Source organism: Zea mays, chromosome 7 (assembly GCF_902167145.1).
Source record: "Zea mays cultivar B73 chromosome 7, Zm-B73-REFERENCE-NAM-5.0, whole genome shotgun sequence".
In the NCBI taxonomy this organism is placed as follows: domain Eukaryota; kingdom Viridiplantae; phylum Streptophyta; class Magnoliopsida; order Poales; family Poaceae; genus Zea; species Zea mays.
Window position 1 is genome coordinate 168,085,431 of NC_050102.1, and position 10,853 is coordinate 168,096,283.

Consider the following 10,853-nt stretch of genomic DNA (forward strand, 5'->3'; position numbering starts at 1 on the left):
AACAACTTCAACATTACCTAGCAAATCAGAAATTCTGAGGGAGCTTAATGAAACTCCTTTAGAATATGGGTCCCTACATGGCAAAAATAAGGACCACTTGGCAAAAAAATGTGTCGAGCAAATGTTTATGCTAAATATCTAGAAATTGGAAAACAAAACATCAGACCAATCACTACCAATTTGATCGGCCACCAATGAATGTGGATGTTTGTTTGTGTTTATCAATTCGGTCCCTAGTCAAGGGTGAGTTCCTTTTAAAACTTTGCTGGTCCTCACCACCTTTGCTTATCTGTTGAACATCACTGGCATCTGCTCAGATTGATTTTCCAATTCACCATCACCTTTGTCCTCCATAGTGACATTAATTGTCCGAGGAACCAAGGTTGGCAAACATTTTACTTTCTTTAAAGCTTTCTCAATGGTGTACGAGTCTACCAGAAATAGAATACAACCGTAAGATTCTTGATAAAATAAAAAGACAACCATGGAAGGATAATCATACTCCAAATAGCTTCACATTCGATGAAACATTAAAAGGTATATGCAAATATGCAATAACTTCGCTCCTTAAAAAGCACAGTTGGTGATGGGGTCCTCTATTCTACAACCTCACATCTCTTCTCACTTCTCTCACAAAATAGTCAACCAAGACATGTGGGCTCGCCAGTACCAACTCATCGAGCACAACCTACAGCCAATTGAGCTCACCCCTCCTCACCTAAGTACCTAACTAATCAGATCCATCTAGTGCTTGAGGCCAGGATGAGTGCCAAGACAATACTCCAGCAACCATAGTGGTTCCTTGCCTCCGCTTGTCATTACATAGCTCCCGGCTTGCCCTAAGAAGGCATGTGCCACTACCATCAATTCTAGATACATCTATCTCCCTTTAGTCCTCTCCACCCTGCTTTATGCCTTATTTGTTCATGTCATCTTTAAAACAAGGACAACTTGAATGTCATATTTATATTAATTAAGCTCAAACGAGGTGACAATATTTATTTTGAATTTAGTTTAGCTCTATTTAAGGATAAATCAAATGGCATGTTTATTCTGAAGCCCACGGAACCAATAAAAAAGCTAATAATTGCATATGATATTCATTGCTTTGAAAATGTGACTGCATCGGTTTTAGGAATTAGGATTCAATAATACAGTGATGCATTCTAGATTTCTAGGTAGGCAAAGGAATTTAGTCCATGTGGTTGTTCATCAAAGATCAGACTGTTATGACTTTGTGCATCTAGCTCTACGATTCTAACATTCTCCATGCAGTTCTCTTTTGCGGTTAAAATATTGCCTTGCTCCTCTTGATTTAAGAGACAGTGTATTCAAATGTTTTTGTACTGTTGAAACCTTTTATCCCAGCCCATTATATTGTTCATAAAAATGTTTTTATGTAGCTGAAATAGCCTGACGACATGCTATCTTTCCTAGTGATTCTGAGTTGCAACGGTTGCTTCACATCTTTAGGTCCTTTTCTTTTCTTCTATATTCAGTCAATGGTACCACAACATGAGCAGTACCTTCCTTTTGTTATGATAGTATTATTTTGATAATTGTGAAATTGTTTTTCTCTTATCCTGTTGAAGGAACACGTAACAATTTGGTACACTTGTTATATATCATTAGTTCTTCCTTGGGATAATCTAAATGCATTACTAAATGAGATGATAGTTTGATTATCAATACTCTTCTCTGTTGGACACTACCCCAATGGCTAAATCACACTTGAATTCTTGGTTGTTTTAACTTTCATGGATTAGTTTGCTATGAACATATTAATGCCATTGTATCTCAGTCTGGTTCTACCATCCTGTATTATACAATGTATTGACTGAAATATGCTTTTGAAAAAAAGGTTGATGAACACCTACTAAGGAGCAGTGGCCTGGCGTGAGTGGTTTAAGGGATTGACATGTGTTATAAGGGTGATTTATTTACATGCCCATTTAGTGTGTTCTCTTAAATTGGAAGTGTGTTAATCATGTAACCTAATATACCTTGCTTCACTTACTTGAAGTTGATCCATTTATTTTTGTCATATTTGAAATTGGTATGTATATTTTGTTTTGTTGCCTTGCCCCAATATGTGACTTGCCTGATTGTTGAGTGCATTTATTCTTGACACACTTCCTAAATCAATATCTGGGTATGCTTTTAAAAAGGGAAGTGCAGTTAACAGTTCCATTTGGATGCTTCACCATGCCCTTAAACATAAAACTAAGTTGTATTTGGTTTCTAAAAAAAGGAAAAAGTTGTGTTGACCGTTTGTATTCATGTGTGTAGAAAATGCTTCAGCTTGATCCTTCAAACAGGATATCAGTGATGAAACATCCCTACTTCGATAGACTTGACAAGTCCTAGTTCTAGCCCTTCTACCATAGTGGAGACACCAGAAACGCTCATAAAAATAAAACATAGTATCATGCAATGAGACCTTAAAATATCCCGAACACCGGAAATAGAGCAATGTAACGAGCTGCATGATTGACGCGAGTAAACCAAAGCAGGCACTTACTAATGGATCCTGACAAACTCGATACCTTATCCTTGGGTGCAAGTGCCCTCGTCACCGGCAACATGCCCCTCAATGACGCCACCGACCTCACCGCCATCGTCACGCGGGAGGGCTCTGGTTGCTACGTCGTCGCGGGGCTTCGCTGGTCCCGACGCTTCGTCTCATCATCGATACCTATCAATTACAGGTTGCAAAATCAGGTAATTCCAGACAGACACATCCATAGAAAAAATAAAATTGAAATTGACAACAAAGTTTCATCTTCCTATAATTCTAGATTTGGACAATAAGCTTAGCTCCAGCAGCTTCGAGCACCAAAATCCCATCCCAGTAACCCCCATCTAACGACATTCAAGACAGAACAATTAGGATGGCGATGCGGGTTTGAGGGCTAGGCAACTTGCATTCCTACCTAGAAACACCTAAGGAACCTAGACAACAAACATAAAGGAGTGAATATGAGCTGCAAAGGCACGTGAACTGCTATCCTGCAATTTATATGTGGCAGACAAAATTACTAAATTAGTGGGAAACCTACCTATTTATGCAGAGAAGTCCTCTATACTCCCATCGTTCTAACAATGGATACCACCAAAATTGTCATACACCCATGCAGCCTTAAAACACAAACAACTATCAAATAGCTGAGGATTAGGTACAATGTCATATGGGATGTTATCTCCCACCCTATAAGCACAATAAAGATAGGTGGCAGATAACACTACAAGCACGAATTGTTCTTCCACCGATTCATACACCCATTGTTCAAAACAATCAAAAAGAAAGGGTCCGCATAAATTTTGAATACTATTGTACTAAAATATATATACACACATACATCCTAACTCTTGGTAAGAAGCAAGTTTAGACTTACTACTCATCTCACCTAGGGACGGACCTTGTAAAGGACATGGGTATACAGATGCACACCCTATAATATGCATGTATACTTGTAATAGATCAGATTCGAATATAAATAGTATGTCACAACTCACAACTGAAGGGCAATGAAGGACGATTATTGAAGAGGTGGACCGGTCGGTGGTCGATATTGAAGAAGGCAGTACCGGTTCAGAAGATAGAGAGCAGATTCTATTCTAGAAGGATAGATCATGTAATAGGTGTGGGATCTGCTGGTCCCTAGAAGGGCATATAAATCAGTAACAGATTGGAGGGGGGAAATTGGCTAATATCAGAAATTAGAACAACCACTTATATGTTCCTTACCTGGGTCTCTTACCAAGTGACAAGGGAGAGCACATCCAATCCGGTTCCTTGCGGACTACCAGCGCCACCGTCAGCCTCACACCTCGGCCACCTCATCGGAAGCCAAGGGGTGTAACATAGTAAATTGGGTTTGCGTGCTTGTTTTTGCAGAGCAGGAAGATAAGACCAAGCGATTGGCGTACCTTGTGATACTCCTCGCCGACGAAGGGCCTGAAGAAGATCTGGGCATCTGATGTATGGCAGCAGCGACTAAATCTACCATAGATGTAGTACCGCAAAGAATATGAACTGTGGGAATATAATGAATGCATGCTCACCTGCACAGCTCTGTTCAACCTCTTGATTGGCCTGGAACACAGATCACCGCATGAATTTTAGCAAAGAGATCAAAGGAGCAGAAAAAACAGAACAAACTTTATTTCTTGGTAGGTTGATAATGCAAGTACCAATAAAATTTTAGACAAAGACATGTCAACGTAGACCATTTAAAACTAAGTTATTGAGAGGCTAACCCATAGTCTAACTTCTGAAACTAGTTTCCGAATCATACTGCAATTCTGTTGATTCTTCATCATAACTTTAACTGTCTCAGCATCACATATCCTGATCCCACTTGCACTGCCTATCCAAATGCCACCACTGTGGGGAGGATGAAGAATAGAAGGGCTACAAAGATTCAATGCAAAGCACACCTGACTGCAGGCGCATATCCAGTAAAGGACATGGGTGTGCTCATGTACGCATAATAATCTTTGAAAGGGATCGAAGTTGGCATGTGCATGTACACACATGTAATTAGATGGACTCACAGAGTTTAGAAATTAATCATTTCTGAAAAAATTGGAAAAAAAACTACAAAGAGAAATATCAGCAACTCTAAAAAAGATGGGGAATATATCAAAACTAATAAGGGAGGCATATGTGTACATTTGTCTGTTGTTTTCTCTCCGTTCCTTAAGAACAATCAGAACAAATGTTCAGGTGAGAGGAAAATCACCAAATGTGTAGTTCGAAGCTAGTTATTTTTTATCTGTACCTGTACATTAACCAAACTGTAGCGGCGTTAATTTTTATTCCTACCTGGACATTTAACCAACCATAATTTCGCTCATGTATACTACAGTCCATCACAGCTCTACAAAAGTACGCTGTTGGTCATTTCAACAAACACATAGAACACTCATGCGCCGGTGCAATATAGAAACAAATGAGCTCAATAAACCTTGCGGGGGCATCCAGAGTGTGGACGCCTTCATTGGCAGGCAGGGGCAGGCAGAGGTCCCGACGGAGTCGAGCGCCCCGGCCGTCCACAACGCCTGGAGGAAGCGCTTTATCGGGGTGACGTAGATGTGGATGAGGACCACCGACAAGCCTAGCCCCGCGGAGCCGCCAGCGTACCGGAGGTCGGCGGCGCCGGTGACGGCGGAGGCGGTGGGGTTCCCCTCCGGCAGGAACGCCGCGGAGGCCGCCGCCACGAAGGACGCCGTAACCGTCACCAGCCCCGACCGGTACAGCAGGACCTCAAAGACGTCAGAGTCCTCTAGGGTCCAGGGACCGTAGGCGCCGTCGTAGATCGTGGCCTGCTCGGGTGGCAGCACCGCGCCGGGCCCGTCCCCGATGGCTCAGAACCTCGCATCGACGCCATGACCGCCGAGGAGGTAGGGCGGTGGTCTCTTGGTGAAGCATAGGGCGAGGCTCAGATGAGGTGGGAAAGAGACGCTCCATGGTGAGAGGAGCGCGACGGCGGCCATGTCGTTGAAGAGCAGAGCATGGGGGAGTGGATCGTGTGGTTGCGTAGGTCGGTGCAGAGATTTCTAAAGGACGGCGATGGGCTTCCATGGAGAGCAGAACACGGGGATGGCCTTCCATGGAGAGCAGAACGCGGGGACGGCCTTCCAAGGAGAGCAGATCGGGCGTGGGGGAGTCGATCGCGCGGTCCTGTGGGTGGACACAGAGATTTCGGATGGCGGCGCCGGCCTTCCATGGCGAGCAGAGGGGGGAGTGGATCGCGATGACGCGCCATCGAGTGTGCGAGGAGATTTTGGATCGCAGCTTCCATGGAGAGCGTGGGCGAGGAGATTTCGGATCGCGGTGCATTCCATGGAGAGCGTGGGTGAGGAGAGCCGGGATGGGGGCGGGGCATGCTTCACCCACTACCGGAATCCGAGACTTTGCCGAGTGTTGGCTTCTTTGCCGAGTGCCTTTTGTCGGGCACTCGGCAAAGAAAGCTGTGCCGAGTGCCGTACTCGGTAACGTTAGGCACTCGGCAAAACGTGCTTTGCCGAGCGCTGAACACTCGGCACAGAACGGCACTCGGCAAAGACAACTTTGCCGAGAGTCAAACACTCGGCAAAGGGGGCTCTCGGCAAACGGCCGTCAGCGGCCGTCCCAAAGCTGACGGCCGTTAGTCTTTGCCGAGTGTCATCCGTTGGCTCTCGGCAAAGAGGTTCTGTACCGAGTGCCACATAGTAGGCACTCGGCAAAGCATACTTTGCCGAGTGTCATCCCTGGACACTCGGCAAAGTATATTTTTATTTTTTTTATTTTATCTCTCGAAATTTTTGTGGTATGTTCCTACACTATGTAGACCTACATGTATCATGTGTGGACAATTTTAACAGAGTTTTCAATCGTTAGTAGATTTAGTTCGTTTATTTGAATTTCTTCGGAAAATTTAGATTTGAACTGTAAGTCACTCGAAACTTGGAAAACCGTGCATGCAAAAATGATATTCATGTTACTTAGCATTAGTTACGACCGATTACAGGAGCGGACCGGAAACTTCGAGCACCATGCTCACTCAACATGACCGTAAACTTGCCAATCAGGTGTTTAAAAATTGTATAAAACAGAAACAAAGTCAGAAAATCATGAAACCTGTCCACGTGTCATGATATCATATGTAGAGGCTGTGATAAAAATTTGAAAAAGTTTCGAGAAAGCTGTAACGCACTATGTGTACAAACCTAAGAGATCCACATTGAAACTCTATGATTTCATGTGTGGTTCTTTTAGGTTTCTACACATAATGTCTCACAACTTTCTCCAAACATTCTAAATTTTTTATCACAGACTCTACATATGATATCATGACATGTGGACAAGTTTCATGATTTTCTAAGTTTGTTTGTGTTTTATACAATTTTTAAACAGTTGTGTGGCAAGTTTACGGTCATGTTGAGTGAGCATGGTGCTCGAAGTTTCCGGTCCGCTCCTGAAATCGGTCGTAACTTGTGCTAAGTAGTATGGATATCATTTTTGCATGCACGGTTTTCCAAGTTTCGAGTGACCTGCAGTTCAAATCTGAATTTTCCGAAGAAATTCAAATAAACAAACTAAATGTACTAGTTATAGAAAACACTGTTATAATTGTCCCAAAATGGTACATGTAGGTCTACATAGTGTAGGAACATACCACAAAAAGTTTGGCAGGGAAAATAAAAAAAATAAAAAAGTAATTTGCCGAGTGTCCACAAATGACACTCGGCAAAGGATGGTTTGCCGAGTGCCAGCTGGATGACACTCGGCAAAGAATTGTAAAAGATTCTTTGCCGAGTGTCATCCAGATGGCACTCGGCAAAGAACACTTTGCCGAGTGCCCGTGATCTGGCACTCGGCAAAGAAAATTTTAATATTTTTAAAAAATCTTTGCCGAGTGCCAGATCACGGGCACTCGGCAAAGAAAGCAAATAAACGGCTCTCCCGTTCTTCCTTCTCCTTCTTTCTCTCCACTCCTCTCTCTGTTACGCTTACGCCGCGCCGCTCGCTCTCCGCCGCCGCCTCCCCGTGCCAGCCCGCTCGCCGCGCCGCCGCGCCGCCGCGCCACCGCCCCGCCGCGCCACCGCGCCCCGCGCTCTCCGCGCCCGCGCTCTCCAAGCCCGCCCGCTCGCCGCGCCGCCGCGACGCGCGCTCGCTCGCGGCCGCCAGCCCCCCGCGCCGCCGCTGTCCGCCCGCTCGCCGCTGCCCGCTCGCCGCTGTCCCCCCGCGCCCGCTCGCCGCTGTCCGCTGTCCGCCCGCTCGCCGCGCCACCGCTCTCCAAGCCGTCAGCCCGATCGCCGCTGTCCGCGCCTTCGTCCTCGCCTCCGCCGTCCTCGCCTCCGGTACGTAATTGAATAACGATGTAGAAATTAGTTGTAGAAATAAATGTGATTGTCGATTAAATGTGTGGATTAGGTGTAGAAATTAGTTGTAGAAATTAATATTAGTTGGTGATGGTGGATATGGATGTCGATTAAATGTGATTGTCGGCCATCGTGTCGTTGATATATGTGTGGATGTCAGCCATTGTGTTGTCAGTTTTATTTGCAGGTTTTGGAAACCTCCCCGTGCAGGGGAGATGCTGCCGAAATTTTTTATTTACAGACTTGTTTATTTTTTGCAGAGGTCTTCCTAGCCGTTGCGGGTCTGCCTCGCGTCGCCACTGCACCGACCCGCCACAGCCCCACTAGCCTGACTCCACCGCCACCCTAGGTATAACCTCTACATCCGCATCATGGTCGTAGATCACGTAACCCTGTTAGGCGTCTCCCGTTCGAAAGAGATACGGTCTAGATATGCAGATCTTTGCATATCTACAAATGTATCAGTTTCGAATTGTCCACGTTTTTTGGACAGCCTGCGGTTGCGTAGATGGTGTTAGTTTCCATGCTCTACTCCGGTCCGAGATAGAGTTTCGGCGTCACCTCCCTGTTGTTCTCCGGACAGTACACTCTCCCTGTCAGGACGTGTATCCGGAGAACAGCGGGTAGGTGCTGCCGAAATTTTATCTCGGATCGGAGTAGAGCATGGAAACTAACTCTATCTACGCAACCGCGGGTGGGATTAGGACCTATCATCACCTATTAGAAGGTAGGAACGTAGTGTACATGCATTACATGTCTATATTAAACTATACTCGGTTATATATGTTAGAGGATGGAGGACCGTGAGTGGATGTACACGGGCCGCGTTCGACGTAATGATGTCACCCCAGAATGGATTAGGAAGACCGATGCTTTTGTGGAACGGGCATATGGCGAAGCTGCTAAAGGAGCTAGCCTAGTCCCTTGTCCGTGCAGCAAATGTGACAACCGGAAAAGAAAACCAAAGAAGGCCATGGTAGAACATATTTGGAAGAATGGATTTACGCCGGACTATACTCGGTGGATCTTCCATGGTGAAGCGCATCGCACGAGAGAGGAGGTGGTGAGACAACGCGTCGAGGATTACGATGCTGATGCCGGGGTAGCGGACATGTTGAACGACTATCACGAGGCACAGTTCGCCGAAGGATGTATGGAGGACGAGCCAGAGGCGACCGCAAAGGCATTCTACGACATGTTTGACGCGGCACAGAAACCCCTTCACGGCAAGACAAAGGTTTCTCAACTGGATGCCATTGGGCGTATAATGGCGTTCAAGTCGCAGTATAGCATGAGTCGAGACGCCTTCGATGGTTTGTTGACAGTTATTGGGAGCCTGCTTCCGGAGGATCACGTTCTCCCAAAGAGCATGTACGAGGCACAGAAACTCCTTCGTGCACTCAAGATGACGTATGAGCAGATACATGCTTGTCCGAAGGGCTGCGTCCTATTTAGGAAAGAACACACTGAGGCAAAGTACTGTCCGAAGTGTAAATCGTCTAGGTTCATGGAGGTAGACTCTGGTGATGGACAGAAGAGGCAGCTCGACATCCCCGTGACAATCCTACGCCACCTTCCGTTCATACCGAGGATCCAGCGTCTATACATGACAGAGGAATCCGCGAAACAGATGACATGGCACAAAAAAGGCAAACGATACAATCCTGACAAGATGGTTCACGCATCCGATGGTGAAGCATGGACCCACTTTGATGTCATTCACCATGAGAAAGCTAAAGAGGCTCGTAATGTTCGTGTTGCGCTGGCCACAGATGGGTTCAATCCCTATGGAATGACCGCTGCCCCATACACATGTTGGCCTGTGTTCGTTATCCCCATCAATCTCCCCCCCGGCGTATGCTTTCAAAGACAGAACATATTCGTGTCGTTGATAATTCCTGGACACCCGGGGAATAAAATGGGCGTGTACATGGAGCCTTTGATTGATGAATTGGTCCGTGCTTGGGAGGAAGGGGTATGGACGTACGACCGAGCTACGAAGACAAACTTCAAAATGCATGTTTGGTACCAGTACTCCATGCATGACTTTCCGGCGTACGGGCTATTTTGCGCCTGGTGTGTTCACGGTAAGTTCCCATGCCCAGTTTGCAAGGAAGCTCTTAGGTTCATTTGGTTGAAGAAGGGTGGCAAATATTCGTCATTCGATAAACATCGACAATTTCTCCCTCCTGACCATGCATTCCGACTAGACATCAAGAACTTTACGAAAGGTGTCGTGGTGACAGACCGCCCACCTGCAATGATGACTGGTGCCGAAGTTCGCGAAGAGATAGATGGTCTCGTGGCCAACCCAGAAGGTGGTTTTGTGGGATATGGTGAGCAACATATGTGGACACATAAGTCGGGATTGACTCGGCTCCCCTATTATGATGACCTGCTCCTTCCACACAACATTGACGTGATGCACACTGAAAAGAATGTCGCCGAGGCACTTTGGGCAACAATTATGGAGATTCCTGATAAGTCAAAGGATAACGTAAAGGCAAGAGTGGATCTGGCAGAGTTATGTGATAGACCAAACCAAGAGATGAAGCCGCCTAGTGGTGGTAAGACATGGAGAAGGCCTAAGGCTGATTTTGTCCTGAGCAGGGCCCAGAGGAAGGAAGTACTAGAGTGGATCAAGATGTTAATGTTCCCTGATGGGTATGCAGCTAACCTTAGTAGGGGGGTGAACTTATCTACTCTGCGAGTCTTAGGGATGAAGAGTCATGACTTCCACATATGGATTGAACGAATTCTTCCGGCGATGGTTCGAGGCTATGTCCCTGAGCATGTCTGGCTAGTGCTTGCTGAGTTGAGCTATTTCTTCCGCCAGCTTTGTGCAAAAGAGTTAGCTCGGACCATGATTGCAGACTTGGAAAGGATGGCACCCGTGTTACTATGTAAGCTGGAGAAGATCTTTCCACCCGGCTTCTTCAATCCGATGCAGCATTTGATTATTCATCTCCCGTATGAGGCACGAA

The 10,853-nt window shown here is 45.9% G+C and overlaps 1 pseudogene; it reads right to left on the minus strand.

Moving 5' to 3' along the window:
* Positions 1–4,875: 4,875 nt before the first annotated feature.
* LOC103634351 (uncharacterized) lies at positions 4,876–5,499 on the minus strand (annotated as a pseudogene).
* Positions 5,500–10,853: the final 5,354 nt, after the last annotated feature.